The sequence below is a fragment of the Rana temporaria genome, chromosome 7 (genome assembly GCF_905171775.1).
Source record: "Rana temporaria chromosome 7, aRanTem1.1, whole genome shotgun sequence".
Classification (NCBI taxonomy): domain Eukaryota; kingdom Metazoa; phylum Chordata; class Amphibia; order Anura; family Ranidae; genus Rana; species Rana temporaria.
The window spans coordinates 159,854,063-159,874,038 of record NC_053495.1 but is presented as its reverse complement, the minus strand read 5'-3'; the positions used below and the strand labels follow the sequence as shown (position 1 = coordinate 159,874,038).

The window sequence follows — 19,976 nt, the reverse complement described above, 5'->3', positions numbered from 1 at the left end:
TTTCAACATGACCATTTGATGTGGAGACTTTGATGTCACTTCTACTCTGCTGAGCCTGTGAACATACAGTGTTTAATTGGTTTTAGGCTGTCCGTGCTATGGCCTGGAGGTGAGCCTTTTACACCATTAGAGGTGTGCGCACCGAAGTCTGCTCTTCAACCACGGGATACCTCCTTGGGCCTTTATCATCGTTCACAGTGCACCTTAAGACTTTATTTGTGTTATTTGACATTTTTACTCTATTACGGTCCCACATCTTCCCTCTTCTGGGACTTCACCTGGATTGTGTTATATTTGAACTCTTTGGCACCATTCACATTTACCAAGCTGTTTGGATTTACATGCTTCTCATGTTTGTGATGTTCACTATTTAATTTAATTATAGTGTATGCCAATATTTAATTTATGTTTACTATTGTTCACCATTATTGACTCATACACCTCCCACCCTTACTGGTTTAGCGATTACTCAGTGGTGGGTTTTTGCTATTCACTTCCCTGTGCATCTGCTTTTCCCTTCCCCCACACAGCGCAGTCACCATCATTTATTTCATTCACACACTTCTGGCAAGGACCGGTTCCGGGTAACTGCAGCAGTGCCCCCCACCCCATAGCATTTAGCACCGATAGCGCAAGAGCCCTTTCAATTCATTGAGGTGGAGAATAACTGTTCCTTCTCTTTAAGAGTGACGCCTAAAGTAAAATATGGGTGATGAGAGACATTCTAATTTTCTCCTTGTGTTACGGAAGTCAAGGGTTGTGTTATGGATCCCACTTGTTCCCTAGATGTGGACAATTCTCTTTGACCGGCCGCTGCAATGGTTTGTCTTGGTCATTTTGATTTATTTGGACACTTGATCTGACTGACCACAATAGAGGCAAAGATCCAGTTCACGTTTGCGTTTCTTTTCAGCAAAGCTGAGAGCTCCAACCTGCATAGGTTCAGGTTCAGGTTTATAGCTGGCAAACGATAGAGGCCTCGTACACACGACCGGTTTCCTCGACAGAATCCATCAAGAAACTTGGTGGGAGAGCTTTTTTGCCGAGGAAACCGGTCGTGTATACATTTTTCATCAAGGAAACCGTCGAGGAACTCGACGAGAAAAAAAAGAGAACTTGTTCTCTTTTTCCTCGATGGGAGTCTCAATTACCTCGTCGTGTTCCTCGTCGGGCTGGTTTTCGACGAGAAACACGATGGTGTGTATGCTAAGAAACCCTTGCATGCTCAGAATAAAGTATGAGAGGGGAGTAAAAGTAGCATTTGTAATGGAGATAACACATTTTTCACGCTGTAACAGACTGAAAAGTGCAAATCGTCTCCGACCAAACTTTTACTTAACACGCAGTAACATGAGATTAGTAAAAGCAGCCCCAAGGGTTGTGCCAGTGGAATCGAACTTCCCCTGCCATTGTATGTGTTGTACGTCACCGCGTTTGAGAATGAGGAGATTTTGTCTTGACAGTGTGTACGCAAAGCAAGCTTGTCGAGTTCCTCGACAAGCCTAACAAGGAACTCGTCGAGGAAAATGATGTGTCTCGCCCGACGAGTTACTCGGTCGTGTGTTAGCCATTGGTTGACGATTAAATGAGGAAATAAAGACGTCAGATCTTTGTTTCTCAAATCGTCTCTCCATAAATCGTCTATCAATCTTAATGCGCAATTTAATAACTTTTCATGTTATGATCTTTTTTCACACTAGGTTCTTGGCACCTGTTTATACATTTATCTTTATTTTCATTCTATACATTTTTTCGCTTGGGTTATGATATTTGCATATATGTATGATTACCTTATGTAATGTTTACTTAGCGCAGCACTTTGTGATCTTTTTTATCCAGTATAATGCGCATATTAAGTTGGTAAACAGCCCCGCTAGTACCGGCTCCAGCGACGATGTCAGCACAGGATCCGCCCAAGGTAAGTTTCGTCGGAAAATATGTTTTCAAGGGGATCAACCAAAAAACATTGCAGTTTTACACTTCAGGAGGCTGTTTCCTTTGCCGGTTAATACTATTGGAGAGGAGATGGATGGACTTTTATGATTATTTCACATATGATGTTCAGTCAACATTTTTCAACCTGGTTCCTTTAATTTTTTTGTAATTGCAGGATGTCAGGTGGAGTGAAGCCAACAGGGCCACCCACTGATTGAATTTCGCCTGTTTTCATTAGTAACTGGATAACATTTGCTCAGTGTGTGGCAAACTTTGTTTACTTTTCAAAGTGTTGACATGTATACTACAGCACCTTGTGCTGCATCATGTGGTTTGAGGCCTCATACACTTTGCAGCTGAAAAACGCCTGTTTTAGAGGCATTTTCCTTTTTTTTTTCTCTGCCTCTAAATGCCCCTCCATTATAGCTTATGTGTTCATGCACACATAGCAGTTTACAGGCATTTAGAAGTAGGGGTGTTTAGAGGCAGAAAAAAAACCATCACTTGTGTATTCTGAAGAGGAGTGTTTGGGCTGAAAAGATGAGCATAAACGTGTGTTTATGTACATGTTTATGCGCATTTGCACATTATTACATTCTAATAACTAGAAAGAATATTCTGGCCAATAGAATGCATTAAAGCCAAACATATGAACGCGCATAAATGCGCATGCAAAAACGCAGCTTCTACCGTGGCGTACAGTATACATGGAACTTGAAACAACAATTACAAAATAATCTGAGGTCTCCGGATTGTAAATTGTTCCATCATTTATAATCCATACTGATAAAAGAACTCAATTCTCCTTAGAACACATTTGTCAAACCCAAGGTCTGTGAGCTAAATCCGATCCACCAGGTCATTTCATGTGGCCCTCTCACCCAGGGCATTTTTTCTTGCGTAACGTGGCAGAACTCTGTTCCACCACCTCCAGCTCTCTCCCTCTGCTCCCCGCACAACACTGTCACTTAGACCCCTTTCACGCTTTGCAGGCGTTATAGTGCTAAAAATATCGCCTGCAAAGCGCCCTGAAAGAGCCGCTGCTGTCTCTCCAATGTGAAAGCCCCAAGGGCTTTCACACTGGGGTGGTGCACTAGCAGGACGGTAAAAAAAAGTCCTGCTAGCAGCATCTTTGGAGCGGTGTGTTTACTGCTCCTCCACCGCTCCTGCCCATTGAAATGAATGGTCACCGCGGCTATACCGCCGGAAAAGCGCTGCTGCAGTGGCGCTTTGCAGAGGGTTTAACCCCTTTTTTGGCCACTTTCGGGGGTTAAAATTGCCCCGCAAATACGACGGTTAGCACTGCCAAAAATAGCAGCGCTTTACTGCCGACGCCGCTGACGCCCCAGTGTGAAAGGGGTCTAATATCCATGCAAGTGAGAAAAGCAGAGTCACCTACACTGCTGGGAGGTACTACAGCCAGGCCGGGTGGGTAAGATGCAAGGAAGCTTTTTTGAGGGTGAGGGGATGAAGACTGTGGAGGAAAATGTGTGCTGAGATGTGAGAGATGGGGGAGATGTCAGAGCCAAGGAGGGGTGTAAGGAGAATGTGGACAGCCTGTAAAAGACAGCTGAACCCTGCACACTGTCCATGGAACACCTCTAAACCCTGCACACTGCATATAGCCCACTCCTTAACCCTGTACTCTCTACTTAGCGCTCCCCTGAACTCTGAACTGTGCATAGGACACCCCTGAAACTGCAATAAGTATGTAGCACACCCCTGAACTCTGCAATATGTACATAGTGCACCCCTTAACTCTGTCCAAAGGATAACCTTGACACCTGCACTCTGCGCATAGTTCATACCGGAACTCTACAAATAATGCACTTTTGGTATTTATTGCCCCTTTAAGCTCCTCCCACTGTTAATGCAACTTTACCACACTTACTCCTGGATATATTCTTACAGATACAGCTGGCCCTTTAAGGGCAAAGAATGCATTAGGATAAAAAAAATCTTCTGCCTTTACAACCACTTTAAGCCTACCATCAAACTCCCTTGAAACGTGTAAATTACAGAGTAACTCTAATTTGTATCCATCTTCTACTATCCTTATTTATTGAATGACCCCGATTCCAAGTCAGGGAAAATTCAGCACATCATTTGTTCATCTTCCACATTGCTTTGTAGGTCTTGGGAGGGGGCGTTCATATCACAGAACCATTTAATGAGAGGCTGCGAAAAGCCTGTTGAAAAAAAAAAAAAGAAAAACACAATCCATCAATACTCTTGTCTGATAGCACAACACACTGCGAAGCAAAGAAAAAAGGCACTTTAGATACACTACCCATTTGAATGAGTAAATGATAATTACACCACACATTGCAACGTAAAAAAAAAAAGACACTATAGATACACTAACTATCTGCATGAGCAAAAGATAATTATACAATGCTACAATTTAACGGGAACCTGTAATTGTAAATGACTGATTACATACAGACCACACCGCCTTCCTGTTCAGCACTTTAGTTTTTCATCCAGGCATTGCTGCAGAGTACCAGTCAACCCACTCATTATTGTTGGTAATGATGTGATCTTGCAATACAGCTGCTAGTTATGCTGGACTTGTTCTTTGCTGCCTCTCACATACAGGAAGCCACATGTAAAAGGAAAGTCTATACTATGGGCCAGATTCTCAGAGCAAGTACGCCGGCGTATCTACTGATACACCGGCGTACTTTCAAATTTGCCGCGTCGTATCTTTAGTTTGAATCCTCAAACCAAGATACGACGGCTTCTGGCTTCGATCCGACAGGCGTACGGCTTTGTACGCCTTCGGATCGTAGGTGCAATACTTCCGCGCCCGCTGGGTGGAGTTTGCGTCGTTTTCCGCGTCGGGTATGCTAATTCGTTTTTTCCGTCGATCTACGAAGGTACGCGCGGCCGTCGCATTCTCTTACGTCGTCACTAGTCGGCTTTTTTCGGCGTATAGTTAAAGCTGCTATTTCGTGGCGTATAGATAGACTTGCCATGTTAAAGTATGGCCGTCGTTCCCGCGTCGAATTTTGAAATTGTTTTGTTTGCGTAAGTCGTCCGTGAATAGAAAAGGACATAACTCAAGTCTAAGTTCAAAAAATGACGTCGGTGCGACGTCATTTTGCGCAAAGCACGGCGGGAAATTTCGAAACGGAGCATGCGCATTTCAATCGGCGTGGGGACGCGCTTCATTTAAATGAATCACGCCCCCTACCCGCCCAATTTGAAATACGCGCCGAGAAATACACTACGCCGCTGTAACTTACGGCGCAAAATCTTCCTGGATTCGAAAATGCGCCAGGTAAGATACGGCGGCGTAGCGTATCTCTGATACGCTGCGCCAGGGCAATTCTATGTGAATCTGGCCCTATATCTCTATTGCCACAAAATTGTTTTATACCGGCTTTGGAAGTTTATTTGTGTAGACCCTCCCCAAAGAAACGGAGCACCAGTCGTCACTGCTTTCACATATATATATATATTTCTAGCATAATAAAGATGTTTTGGTTTTAATTAAAGTGATTGTAAACCTCAGACAAGAAGTATGAATGAAGCACATCCCTCTATGGGGGGGGGGGGTCTCCAAACCTTCTAAATTTAGCATTACCCCCGGAGGAGCTGCTGGTTGTTTTTGGGTCTACGCTCGATGACTAACCCCTTAAAGTGGCTCAAAACTCTCCCGTGACACACCTGGTAATATGAGAGTTGTGGACCCCAGTAGCTTGTGAGGAAACACAATATCTCATTACACAGCAACAGATTAGGCAAATAAAAGGGGTTACCTTAAATGGAAGGATCTTGCAATACGAAAGATAGGCTGCACTCAGACTTCAAGATAACCAAATTAATGCTTTACTTAAAGCGGGGGTTCACCCTAAAAACACATTTCTAACATTACATCCAGCTCACTACCGACATTGTCAGTATGCCGATTTTTTTAATTATTTTTTTGCTGTACATACCTTGAAAAAGCTATTTTCTTAGCCGGCTTCCAGGTAGTGAATCCCGCGGGAGTGGGCGTTCCTATGCAGCAGTTAGTGATTGACAAGATGACAAACACTACCCCCCGTCGCATAAGGAGCGTCAATAGTTGCCGAAAGAAGCCGAACTCGACGTTCGGCTTCATTCGGCAACTCGTGACGCTCCTTATGAGACGGGGGGGGGGGTAGTGTTTGTCATCATATCAATCACTAACTGCGGCAAAGAAACGCCCACTCCCACGTGAGGCACTACCCAGAAGCCGGCTAAGAAAATAGCTTTACAAGGTATGTACAGCAACACAAAAAATAAATCGACATACTGACAATGTCGGTAGAGAGCTGGATATAATGTTAGAATTTTTTTTTTAGGGTGAACCCCCACTTTAAGGAAGAACAAAGAACATAAGCAAAACAGTGACACTCTATTCGCAGATCTCTGTGGTATCATCAACAATATTAAGGCTTTAGGGAAAGTTAGGCTGCAACGTCAAATAGACCTGTGTGAGCACACAGCAAGGGGGACTCCTTCAACAAAACATATACATTGAAACGCCCTCTTGCCAAACCTCACCCAGCTCTTGGCCTCTATACAATACAATATAAAGTAGTGGAACTGATTAAAGTAGTAGAACTGATTAAAGTAGTAGAACTGATTGCTCGGTCAACGAGCAATGCAACGAATATAGTGAATGTACAACTCTAAATAGATAACCCTTGGGTATTATAGCTGTAGCTAATTAGGATGGCCTAGCGTCCTAGGCCAAATTTCAACACAGTCTCCTGCTAACAGTTCGTGCACTTTAGGGATGAGCCGAACACCCCCCCCCCCGTTCGGTTTACACCAGAACCTTTGAACGGACCGAACGTTCAGACGAACATTTAGAACCCCATTGACGTCTATGGGACTCGAATGGTCGAATTCAAAAGTGCTCATTTTAAAGCCTAATATGCAAGTTATTGTCGTAAAACGTCTTTGAGAACCCGGGTCTTGCCCCAGGGAACATGTATCAATGAAAAAAAAGTTTTAAAAACAGTAGTTTTTTCAGGAGCAGTAATTTTAATGATGCTTAAATAAAAAAAAATAAAAAAATGAATAATTCCTTTAACCACTTCCATACAGGGCAGTTATACACACTTCCATACCGGGCCTATTCTGGCACTTCTTTCCTACATGTACAAATCATATTTTTTTTGCTAGAAAATTACACAGAACCCCCAAACATTATATATTTTTTTTTAGCAGACACCCTAGGGAATAAAACGACGCCATTTGCGCAATAATTTTTCAAACGCCTTTTTTTTGGAAAAAAATTGTTTCATGAATTAAAAAAATAACAAAACAGAAAAGTTATCCCAATTTTTTTGTAAAATATGAAAGATGATGTTACACCGAGTAAATAGATACCTAACATGTCACGCTTTAAAATTGCGCACACTCATGGAATGGCGCCAAACTTCAGTACTTAAAAATCTCCATAGGCAACACTTTGAAATTTTTTACAGGTTACCAGTTTAGATTTACAGAGGAGATCTAGTGCTAGAATTGTTGCTGGCACTCTAACGCACGCGCGATACCTCACATATGTGGTTTTAACGGCGTTTACATATGTCGGCGGGACTTGCGTGTGCGTTCGCTTCTGCGCGCGAGCTACTGGGGACAGGGGCGTTAAAAAAATATTTTTTATTTCTTTTTTTTTTTTACATATTTATTTATTTTTTTACACTTTTTTTTTTTATTTTATTTTTTTTATTATCACTTTTATTCCTATTACAAGGAATGTAAACATCCCTTGTAATAGGAATGTGTGTGACAGGTACTCTTTATGGAGAGATGCGGGGTCAATAAGACCCCACATCTCTCCTCCAGGCTGGAAAGCATAAAAATCGGTGAAAAAAAATTCACCGATCTCATGCTTGCTGTTGCTTAGCAGCCGCAATTGCGGCTTTGTTTACTTACGGGGACCCGGGCGTGACGTCATCACATCGCGCCCGGGTCCTCCGACGGTCATAAAGATGACTGGTGACCATCTGGTCACCAGTCATCTCTATGCTTCCTGCCAGCGCCGGACGATTCGTTCTCCGGGCCCCCGATGGCACGGGAGAGCCCGGAGAAGCACCGGATGGCGGCGGGAGGGGGGGATGTCCCCTCCCGCCGCCTGTAAGAACGATCTAGCGGCGGAATCGCCGCTATGATCATTCTTACGTTGTGCAGAATCGCCGGCAGGAGAGAAGGATATCTGAATGATGCCTCTAGCTGCAGGCATCATTCAGATATCCACCCGGAAAGCCCAGGACGTCACATGACGTCCTCCTGGATCGAGGAGGGGTTCCTGCCGCCGTCATTTCACAATGACGTGGTAAGGAAGTGGTTAAATATTGTACCTGCTGGGTGTCTATAGTATGCCTGTGAAAACGTCTTTGAGAAACCGGGTCTTGCCCCAGGGAACATGTATCAATGGAAAAAAGTTTTAAAAACGACCGTTTTAAAACTTTTTTTTCCATTGATACATGTTCCCTCGGGCAAGACCCGGGTTCTCAAAGACGTTTTCACAGGCATACTATAGACACCCAGCAGGTACAATATTTAAAGGAATTTTTTTTTTTTTTATTTAAGCATCATTAAAATCACTGCACCTTGATGCTTAAATAAAAAAAGAATATAGCTGGGTGTCTATAGTATGCCTGTGATAATGTCTTTAAATAGCACAATCACCTGCCTGCCAGTAAATTAGGAAGAACTGATCTAGCTAAACTATACAGTGTATAAATATATGTACAACACCTGGGATGTATATATATCCTCTACACACTGTAACATTAACTGACTAGCCTGCCTGCTTTATCTACCTGCAAAATATGACACTCTCTCTCTGTCTCTCTCTGTTCTCTGTTAACTGCCGCCCTGCAGGCGGCCTTTTATAGTGTGGGGCGTGTACTAAACCCCCTGAGCCATAATTGGCCAAAGCCACCCTGGCTTTGGCCAATTATGGCCCCCCGTTTTTTGCGCGCTGTGATTGGCCAAGCATGCGGGTCATAGTGCATGCTTGGCCAATCATCAGCTAGCGATCTCGCAGTGAATTATGGTCTGTGAAACGTAACTCGAATTTGGCGCGAACCACCTGTTTTGTCCGTATTTCGACGAACGATCGAACATACGATGTTCGAATCGAACATGAGTTCGACTCGAATACGAAGGTCATCCCTAGTGCACTTGTTCGTTGGCATGCGTGGCACGCAAAGAACAATTTATAATCCAAAAGGGTAATAGTAAACTGTTAAAAGTTTCCTGGATAGTCAAACCATAAAGATGGATGTCAACAACCTGCCCTTCTGCAAGCCAATGTGTACTTTCAGGCAAGTGCCCGTCTCACCCAACCGGTTCAGGCCTTATGCTTCTACGGCACACCGTACGGTCGGTCAGCAGTCTCCGGTCCTCAGACAGGTCGCAGGGTTACTGAGATCTCGTCCGATGACTCCGGCAGGAACTCAAAGCCGCTCCGCCCAGGCGTATGTAGGCCTCAACTGGGGACTACTCCCCGTGGAGACACTCCTCGCAGTGTCCTCCTGGGTTGAAGAGGTGGTCCTGAGTGACCGCGCCAAACACGTCCTCTCCCTTAAATTACCTCCCTTAGCAGGCGGTGCGGAAGGCAAAGCATCTTGGGGTGGCCCAGCTGCTCTCTGGGTAATGTAGTTCATTACAGGCCAGGGCAAATGGAGTCTCTTCTCCTTCTGAACTCAATTCCCCAACATTCACTGCGATACCAGGATGAAACAACAGGCGTCTCTAGCCCAACTCGGCCACAGGAGGGAGCTGAGATCCTTCACGATCAGCAAAGGTAGTCTTTTGTATCACATCAGAAAGGGCGATACCCCGCTACATAAACAAAGGGCCAGTTTACTGTCTTTCAGAGTTTAGGGGGACCAGACTGTGGCCAGTGGGAGTAGAAAATGCCCCAGCTTTAGATGCCCCATTATTGATTTTAGTGGGAGCAATAGCGCCCTGTTATTGGTGTGTGTGGAAGGAATAGTGCACCATCATAAGTGACAGCTCTGGATGCAATAGTGCCCCAAGGGCCAGATATAGGCAAGCAAAGGGCCACATGCGGCCCCAGGGTTGCAGTTTGGCGATCACTGCTTTATAGTATATACTTGTCTCAGTTAGGAGCACTGTTTTCAATTTTCTTTTCTGTCTGCTGCCTTGTTCCTCTGCTATCAGCATGAATCAATTCTGATGTGTTTTCCTGAGACCAAGAGAAAAAAGGTGACGGGAAAGGGACCTCCAGCAGATTCACAGTCTCATTTTTGTTTCTGTGTGCTGTGTAAAGGAGGGGGGTGGGGTCCAATCAGCTCTTAGAGCTCTCCTCACTGAGCTCTGCAGAGTGTAACTTCAGCCCTCCACCTTCTTTTTTTGTGACAGCTCAGACAAGCTTTATAAATTCTGTACTTTGAATGGATGTAGAGAGCAGAAGACTGCAGCGAAACAAGTACAATTTATGTAGGAGGATTTTATTCATCGCTGTGTATTACCTGAGGCCAGTCACTTCACTGGATATATGTAAGGGTTTACAACCAGTTTGATTTTCTTTTACATGATGGATTCATTATAAAAAATATTATTTTCTTTTAGCTCCCTTTGTATATAAAAAAAAGCAAATTTTCCTTAGTTACCTCCTACTGACCTTGTTAGATGGTTGGTGAAATCTGTATGCAGTGGATTACAAATGTAGCACCCTCTACCATAGGTAGGTGCTAGGTAAGGATTTTAGTGGTAGCTGCCAGGCAGGTAAATTTAGGCAGGTCCATGCTGCATGCTAGGCCTGCTTGTTTTGATCTGGGGGCAGGGAGTGGTTAGTGTAGCAGTGAGTGTGACCACCTGTACTTTAGTCTCTTGGGCGCCTCCCCTGCTTCCAGGGAGAATGTTCTGGATGAGGGGCAGGGCTGAGGACTGGAGTGACAGGGAGCTCATGTGAGGAGCCCTGACCAATCCCCAACTGGAATTTGCAGGGGGCAGACCTCCTTTTTAAGCTCGGGTCCAGCCCACTGGAGAGTTGTTGTCAGCTGGGAAAAGTAAAGAATGGCATGCTAGATCACAGCAGGAGGCCCATACCCATCTGTGGTGGGGTGTGCGCCTCTGTGGAGGAGCCCAGGAGCTGGGAGGGGGAGCATCATCCTTACACGATCATGGAAGAGGTGTCCTGGAACAGAGGGGCTGGAGAAGTGATTGGAACGCATGTCCAGTTAGGTTTTTTACCATGGACTCGGGGCAGGAGAAGGTCGGTGAGTGTGACACAGTGGATTTCTGGAAGAGACATGCCAGGGGAGCTGGGTACAAGGCCAGAGGAGAGACTGTGGGGTTTTATGTCAAATTGATGTGGCCTGCGGTCGCAGGATTTGCAAATTGGGCTAGCTGGGATCAGTAGTCCACCAACTAAAGCAAGCTGCTAAATGGCTAGGCTGCAATAAGGGGTACTGCAGGCCCCTGGCCTATTAACCGTTCAGCCAGCATATGGGATTATTCAGAGTGAATCCTTGTGTGAAATGAGGATGATGGGAAATGAGGACTACAGTGGAAGATCTGTGCAGGGGGAGAGAAGTCCTGGGAGTAACAGTCTGCGAGAGTTGATGCAGAGGAGGAGCAATGGTCTGCAGGAGTTGATGCAGGGAAAGTGACTGTGAATACCGTATTAGGGTTCATCAGTTCTTCAAGGCTCAATTCATGTAGGCCCCTTTCACACTTGTACGACTTGTCCCATGATTTGGGACTGCAAAGTAGCATGACAAGTCGTTCCCCATGATTTCCAATGACAACCATTCATATTAGTATGACTTCAAGTCGTTTCGACTTTAAAGTAGTCCCTGCACTACTTTGGTCCGATTTTGATGCCAATTACTCAGGCATTCCTTGAAATCTCGGCAAAATTGTGGCCGCGAATCGCGGCAAAATCGCAGCCGTGACATCATGGTAAAATTGCGCAAGTTTGAAGTCGCACAAGTGTGAACGGGGCCTTAATCAATACTGTAACTATGATGGCAAAGTGATCGTATCTATGGGCATCCCATATCTCCTTCCCCAACCAAGTTATATCCCCGAATAAACAAAAACAAAACAAAGCAAATGACTGTTCATTGTCCCTGAGAGTGATATATATAGGTCTGGCAGCAGGGTGATATGGTGGATGATAGTAACTAGTAGCAACCATCCACTACACAAAGATCTCAGATTAGGACAAATTAAGTGAGCATAAAGGCAGTAATTATATAATTGATAGCATTAGGAGATCATTGATTGTTTTAACAGATTTTTTTGTATTGCTTCTAAATAGTAGCATGGAGTATAAATAATGAACTACATCTCATAGTGATATGATATCCCCTGGAAGTGGGAACTCTTTAGGCATTCAGAAGATACTTAGGGGTTAATTTACTAAAACTGGAGAGTGCAAAAACCGGTTGCAGCTGTGAATAGAAACCAATCAGCTTCTAACTTCAGCTTGATAAAAAAAAAAAAAACAGCAAGCTGATTAACCTCTTTACCACCGCACTATAGACAAAACACGTCTACAGCGCGGTGGAGTTGTTCTGGGAGGACGTCCCTCCAGAATCCTCCTCTTGCGCGTCCCTGGGACGTCCTCCCAGAATCCTCCTCTCGCGCGTCCCTGGGACGTCCCTCCAGAATCCTCCTCTCGCGCGTCCCTGGGACGTCCCTCCAGAATCCTCCTCTCGCGCGTCCCTGGGACGTCCCTCCAGAATCCTCCTCTCGCGCGTCCCTGGGACGTCCCTCCAGAATCCTCCTCTCGCACGTCCCTGGGACGTCCCTCCAGAATCCTCCTCTCGCGCGCGCCACCCCCCTAGAAGACCCGGCGCATCACAGATCGCGGTAAATTGCCGCTGATAGCGGCCGTTTACCACGTGATCGCTCCGTCAAATGAGGGAGCGATCACTTGTAAACAAACCGGCGTCATGTGACGCCGGTTCCTCCCTCTCCTCTCTGTACCGATCGGTACAGTGTAAGAGGAGAGGGGGGAGAGCGGAAGCAGCAGCAGCTGCTGTGGCTGGATCTGTGACAAATGCAGTCACAGATCCAGCCATCCATCCCTCCCTGTGCAATACTCTGCAATAACCTCCCCATACTCTGCAATAACCCCCCCATACTCTGCAATAACCCCCCATACTCTGCAATAACCCCCCATACTCTGCAATAACCCCCCCCATACTCTGCAATAACCCCCCCATACTCTGCAATAACCCCCCAATACTCTGCAATACCCCCAATACTCCGCAATACCCCGCAATACCTGCTAATATGACAGAAACAAGATTTTTTTTCCTGCACATCTGCCCCACCACTGTAACCCCCCTGCACATCTGCCCCACCATTGTAACCCCCTGCACATCTGCACCACCACTGTAACCCCCTGCACATCTGCCCCACCATTGTAACCCCCTGCACATCTGCCCCACCACTGTAACCCCCTGCACATCTGCCCCACCACTGTAACCCCCCTGCACATCTCCCCCACCACTGTAACCCCCTGCACATCTGTCCCACCACTGTAACCCCCTGCACATCTCCCCCACCACTGTAACCCCCCTGCACATCTCCCCCACCACTGTAAACCCCTGCACATCTGCCCCACCACTGTAACCCCCTGCACATCTGCCCCACCACTGTAACCTCCTGCACATCTGCCCCACCACTGTAACCCCCTGCACATCTGCCCTACCACTGTAACCCCCTGCACATCTGCCCCACCACTGTAACCCCCTGCGCATCTGCCCCACCACTGTAACCCCCCTGCACATCTGCCCCACCACTGTAACCCCCTGCACATCTGCCCCACCACTGTAACCCCCTGCACATCTGCCCCACCACTGTAACCCCCCTGTACATCTGCCCCACCACTGTACCCCCCTGCACATCTGCCCCACCACTGTAACCCCCCTGCACATCTGCCCCACTACTGTAACCCCCTGCACATCTGCCCCACCACTGTAACCTTCTGCACATCTGCCCCACCACTGTAACCTCCTGCACATCTGCCCCACCACTGTAACCCCCCTGCTCTTCTGTGCCACTGCAAAAGCCCCTTCTCATCTCTTCCACCACTGTACCTGCCTGCTCTTCTGTCCCACCTCTGAACACCTTCTGCTCAATTTCCCCACCGTTGTACCCTCCTGCTCATTTTCCCCACTGCTGTACCCTTTTCTCTTCTATGATATGCAGAGTGGTGAAAGAAAGCAGAGATGAGACACTCACCCTGCTGATCCACCTCTTGCATTCAGCCCACGTGCTTGTATGTAATGTCACATACAAGCATGTGATGTCACATACAAGCATATGGAATGGATGTGCAATGATGAGCTTCGGTCAGGGGTATTTTCTGAAAGCAATGGGCCTGTGTGCAGGATCATAAGTTGGGCCCCCACAGCTAAAAGTGTGGCGCTCTGCGCCGCAGCAAAAGTTGGTTGTGTTTCATTGCGCTGAATACTAGCTGTGGCTTAAAGGGACATGGGGTGCAGGGGTTCAGTAGTAAGTAATACTTCATATTCCCATCGCACACATTCCTAGATACGCTGTTGGGTTTGGGTGCTCGTGGCAACAACCAACTGGATACTGGTGCACGTTACAGTAGAAATATTTGCCAGCACACCATGGAACGACGTAAATAGCGTGATCACATGCCTGATGAAAGGGCCCTGCGTGGCCCCCGAAACTTTGCACTCTCTTTGTGTTGTGATCATACAATAAATCATCCGTTTGGATGCTATTTACGTTGTTCCATGGTGTGCTGGTAAATATTTCTACAGTAGTAAGTAAGTGAACCAAAGGTTCAGGAATCATTTAAAAAAAGTTTGCAGAAGCTCAACATTTCCAAATTACCATTCAGGGACACCCCCCTTCCAAAAATCCGGTTGTGCTGTAACGAATTTACAGCACAGTGATTGGACACAATAGACAGGATTAATGATTTCTCCAATCACAAGCAAGGGGCGGGATTGTGCTCCTCCAGGCATTCCCGGCCAGGACAAGTACTGTCAGTGAGTAAAGCGGTGATGTGGCGGCCTTTTTTGGGGGAATCAGATTGGCCCGGGGGTGGCTGTGTCAGTTTCATTCTGGGACACTGTATTCTCCTGGAATGAATGTGCCCGGGACAGACCTGCAAAATGCGGGACTGTCCCGGGCAATACGGGACACATGGTCACCCTACCGAGCGAGTCATCTTCCTCCTAGATGGTGGACGGGGCTAGGAGGACTGTGATTGGCTTTAGCAGTGGCCAATGACAGTCATCCTCCTCCTAGAAACAGGAACTGCCTGCCCCCCTAGCAGAACTACACCCAATCTCTTCCCCATCACAAAAGCTGAGAATTGCAGCTACAGCAAGGTTAGAGAACCAAACAATGTTTCCCATCTTTTACAATGTGTGGGGGCACAGTGCCTCCCCCTCAGTGCAAGTGCGGCGTGGGGAACTCTGAAAATGAAATGCATTAGTGTCTCACTGACATCTCCCTGCCTGCTGGGGAGGGAGTCGAGTGCCAGCAAAAGAGGATTTGAGTGCCAGTGACTGTACAGGGAGTGCAGAATTATTAGGCAAGTTGTATTTTTGAGGATTAATTTTATTATTGAACAACAACCATGTTCTCAATGAACCCAAAAAACTCATTAATATCAAAGCTGAATATTTTTGGAAGTAGTTTTTAGTTTGTTTTTAGTTTTAGCTATTTTAGGGGGATATCTGTGTGTGCAGGTGACTATTACTGTGCATAATTATTAGGCAACTTAACAAAACAAAAATATATACCCATTTCAATTATTTATTTTTACCAGTGAAACCAATATAACATCTCAACATTCACAAATATACATTTCTGACATTCAAAAACAAAACAAAAACAAATCAGTGACCAATATAGCCACCTTTCTTTGCAAGGACACTCAAAAGCCTGCCATCCATGGATTCTGTCAGTGTTTTGATCTGTTCACCATCAACATTGCGTGCAACAGCAACCACAGCCTCCCAGACACTGTTCAGAGAGGTGTACTGTTTTCCCTCCTTGTAAATCTCACATTTGATGATGGACCACAGGTTCTCAATGGGGTTCAGATCAGGTGAACAAGGAGGCCATGTCATTAGTTTTTCTTCTTTTATACCCTTTCTTGCCAGCCACGCTGTGGAGTAATTGGACGCGTGTGATGGAGCATTGTCCTGCATGAAAATCATGTTTTTCTTGAAGGATGCAGACTTCTTCCTGTACCACTGCTTGAAGAAGGTGTCTTCCAGAAACTGGCAGTAGGACTGGGAGTTGAGCTTGACTCCATCCTCAACCCGAAAAGGCCCCACAAGCTCATCTTTGATGATACAAGCCCAAACCAGTACTCCACCTCCACCTTGCTGGCGTCTGAGTCGGACTGGAGCTCTCTGCCCTTTACCAATCCAGCCACGGGCCCATCCATCTGGCCCATCAAGACTCACTCTCATTTCATCAGTCCATAAAACCTTAGAAAAATCAGTCTTGAGATATTTCTTGGCCCAGTCTTGACGTTACAGCTTGTGTGTCTTGTTCAGTGGTGGTCGTCTTAAGCCTTTCTTACCTTGGCCATGTCTCTGAGTATTCCACACCTTGTGCTTTTGGGCACTCCAGTGATGTTGCAGCTCTGAAATATGGCCAAACTGGTGGCAAGTGGCATCTTGGCAGCTGCACGCTTGACTTTTCTCAGTTCATGGGCAGTTATTTTGCGCCTTGGTTTTTCCACACGCTTCTTGTGACCCTGTTGACTATTTTGAATGAAACGCTTGATTGTTCGATGATCAAGCTTTGCAATTTTAAGAGTGCTGCATCCCTCTGCAAGATATCTCACTATTTTTGAATTTTCTGAGCCTGTCAAGTCCTTCTTTTGACCCATTTTGCCAAAGGAAAGGAAGTTGACTAATAATTCTGCACACCTGATATAGGGTGTTGATGTCATTAGACCACACACCTTCTCATTACAGAGTTGCACATCACCTAATATGCCTAATCTGTAGTAGGCTTTCGAGCCTATACAGCTTGGAGTAAGACAACATGCATAAAGAGGATGATGTGGTCAAAATACTCATTTGCCTAATAATTCTGCACTCCCTGTATAGAAGAAAAATATTGGCCCAGATTCTCGTAGAATCGCGCAAGACTGTGCGGGCGTAACGTATATCATTTACGTTACGCCGCCGCAAGTTTTACAGGCAAGTGCTTTATTCACAAAGCACTTGCGTGTAAAGTCGCGGCGGCGTAGCGTAAATCACCCGGCGCAACCCTGCCTAATTCAAATTAGGCAGGTAGGGGGTGTGTAGTATTTAAATTAAGCGCGTCATTGGTCGACGTCATTGGTTTCGACGTCATTGGTTTCGACGTCATTGGACGTCATTGGTTTTGACGTGAACCTAAATGGCGTCCAGCCCCATTCACGGACGACTTACGCAAACTACGTAGATTTTTTAATTTTGACGCGGGAACGACGGCCATACTTAACATTGGTTGCCCCTCATATAGCAGGGGCAACTTTACGCCGGGCAAACCTAACGTAAACGTCGTAACTTCACTGCGCGTACGTTTGCGTATCTAGCTAATTTGCATACTCGACGGGGAAAACGACGGAGGCGACACCTAGCGGACAAAAAAAAATTGCATTTAAGATCCGACGGCGTAAGAGCCTTATGCCTGTTGGATCTAATGGTTATCTAAGAATCAGTCGCATAGATACGACGGCCCAGATTAGGACTTACGACGGCGTACATGGCGTTGCGCCGTCGTAAGCCCTTTGAGAATCTGGGCCATTATGTCCAGGCAGGTTCTCTTTGATAGCGCTGCATAGTCTTTATTACGTAAATCCTGTCTATTGGTTTGAAGGTAAGGAAGTTAGTTATATAGAGAAGAGCATATTTCCTTATTCCTTCTTTTGTAGATTAAATATACTCTTGCATCACTGTTATACAATCACATGGCATATAAATGAAATTGTAATTAACAAAATTTGACCAATGGGCTAACAGATGAAATTGTTATGTTCATCTTGGCAAGTTGTGTTATAACTGGCTGAGTAAATATAATAATGTAATGAGGAATAACTAGCAAAAGCAAACAATGGATTTGAATTTTGCCTTAAACAAACTAAGGTTATAAATATAACGTTGTGATGTGTTATATAATGAACAAACTTATTACTTCCTTCATAAAAGAAGGCGGTAAGTGCTTCACTTTTTTGGCCATCTTTTTATACTTTCAATAATACTGAACATGCCAAAGCCTTGTATAACACCTATCAGCATCCTCTTAACCATTGTATGAACCATGCAGATCTAGGTTATATCATTTCCTTTGTAAAATTTTAATTAACCACTTCAGCCCCGGAAGAATTGGCTTCCCAATGACCAGGCCTTTTTTTGCGATTCGGCACTGCGGTGCTTTAACTGACAATTGCGCAATTTGATCACCTCTGCGGTTTAAATTTGTTGCGCTATAAACCAAAAAAGACGACAATTTTCAATTTTGAAAAAAAAGCAATATTTTTTAATATAATAAATATCTCCCAAAAATATATAAAAAATATTTTTTTCCTCGGTTTAGGCCGATATGTATTCTACATACCGTATTTTCCGGCGTATAAGACGACTTTTCAACCCCTGAAATTCTTCTTAAATGTCAGGGGTCATCTTATACGCCAGTAACCTAACATGCAGACCGCGGCCGTCCATTTTTCAAAAGCCGTGCCTCCTCCTTCTGCTGTTCCGTGATAGGGGGAACACTTAGCTTCCCAGCAGAGCCTCTGTTCAGTGTTCCCCCTATCACGGATGCCCTCTTGTCCTCGGTCTTGGACGAGAGGGCATCCGTGATAGGCGGAACACTGAACACAGTGTCTCCTGGGAAGCTGAGTGCTCCGCCTATCATGGAACAACACGAGGAGGAGGCGCGGCTTTTGAAAAATGTACGGCCGCGGTCTGACAGATTCTGCATGTCAGGGATAAGGTAAGGGATCGTTGAGACATGCAATGACACAGTGAGGTATGTAGTGAGGCATGTAACGTGCACAGTGAGGCATGTAATGGAGGCACAGTGAGGCATGTAATGGAGGCACAGTGAGGCATTTAATGGTGGCACATTGAGGCATGTAATGGTAGCACAGTGAGGCATGTAATGGTGGCACAGTCTGGCATGTAATGGCACAGTGAGGCAATGTAACGGTGGCACAGTCTGGCATGTAATGGTGGCACAGTCTGGCATGTAACGGCACAGTGAGGCATGTAATGGCACAGTGAGGTGATGCGTGGCATGACTAGTAGGAAGGGGGTCGTCTTATAAGGTGAGTATATCCCAAAACCAACATTTTAGCTGGAAAATTAGGGGGTCGTCTTATACGCTGGCAAATACGCAAATGGCAAAAAAATGCAATAAGCGTATATTGATTGGTTTGCACAAAAGTTATAGGGTCTACAAAATATGGGATCGTTTTATGGCATTTTTATTATAATAGAAGGGGTTAAGTGTGTCCTAGGGAGTAATTCTAACTGTGAGGGGGCTGGGCTACAAGTGACACTACAGTGATCACTGCTCCCAATGACAGGGAGCATTAGATCACTGTCCTGTCACTAGGCAGAACAGGGAAATGCCTTGTTTACACAGGCATCTTACTGTTCTGCTGCTCTGTGACACGACCGCAGGACAACGGTGGACATCAAGTCCGCAAGTCCCACGGGCAGGATCACGGAGCTTGCGAGCGGCGCACGCGTGTCCGCTAGGCGGCAGATTCAAAGCAACGTACAGGTACGTTGCTTTGCCTGCCGTGCCATTCTGCCAACGTAAATGTACGTATAGGATACTGATACCCTGAAGAAGTTCAGGTTATACTAGCCACTTATCATGGAGCTTTATTCCCCACTCATAGGGTACCTTGAGCCCTCAACCCAGAGAAGCCGTGCCATACCAGCCATGACTAAATTGCTGGCTGCCTTATACTTTTTTGGAAAATCAGATGCTTGCGATAACTTGCGATATTTAGGGCATACTTCGGAAAGATAATGCATGCAAGATTTTAAGGAGACCTTCTT

The 19,976-nt window shown here is 45.6% G+C and overlaps 1 long non-coding RNA gene across 1 annotated transcript in view; it reads right to left on the bottom strand.

Moving 5' to 3' along the window:
- Window positions 1-3,975: 3,975 nt before the first annotated feature.
- Window positions 3,976-19,976, bottom strand: part of LOC120944858 — a 29,393-nt gene continuing 13,392 nt past the window's right edge. The window contains exon 2 of the long non-coding RNA XR_005750514.1: window positions 3,976-4,124. This is a non-coding gene — a long non-coding RNA (uncharacterized LOC120944858). The remainder of the gene's footprint in view (window positions 4,125-19,976) is intronic.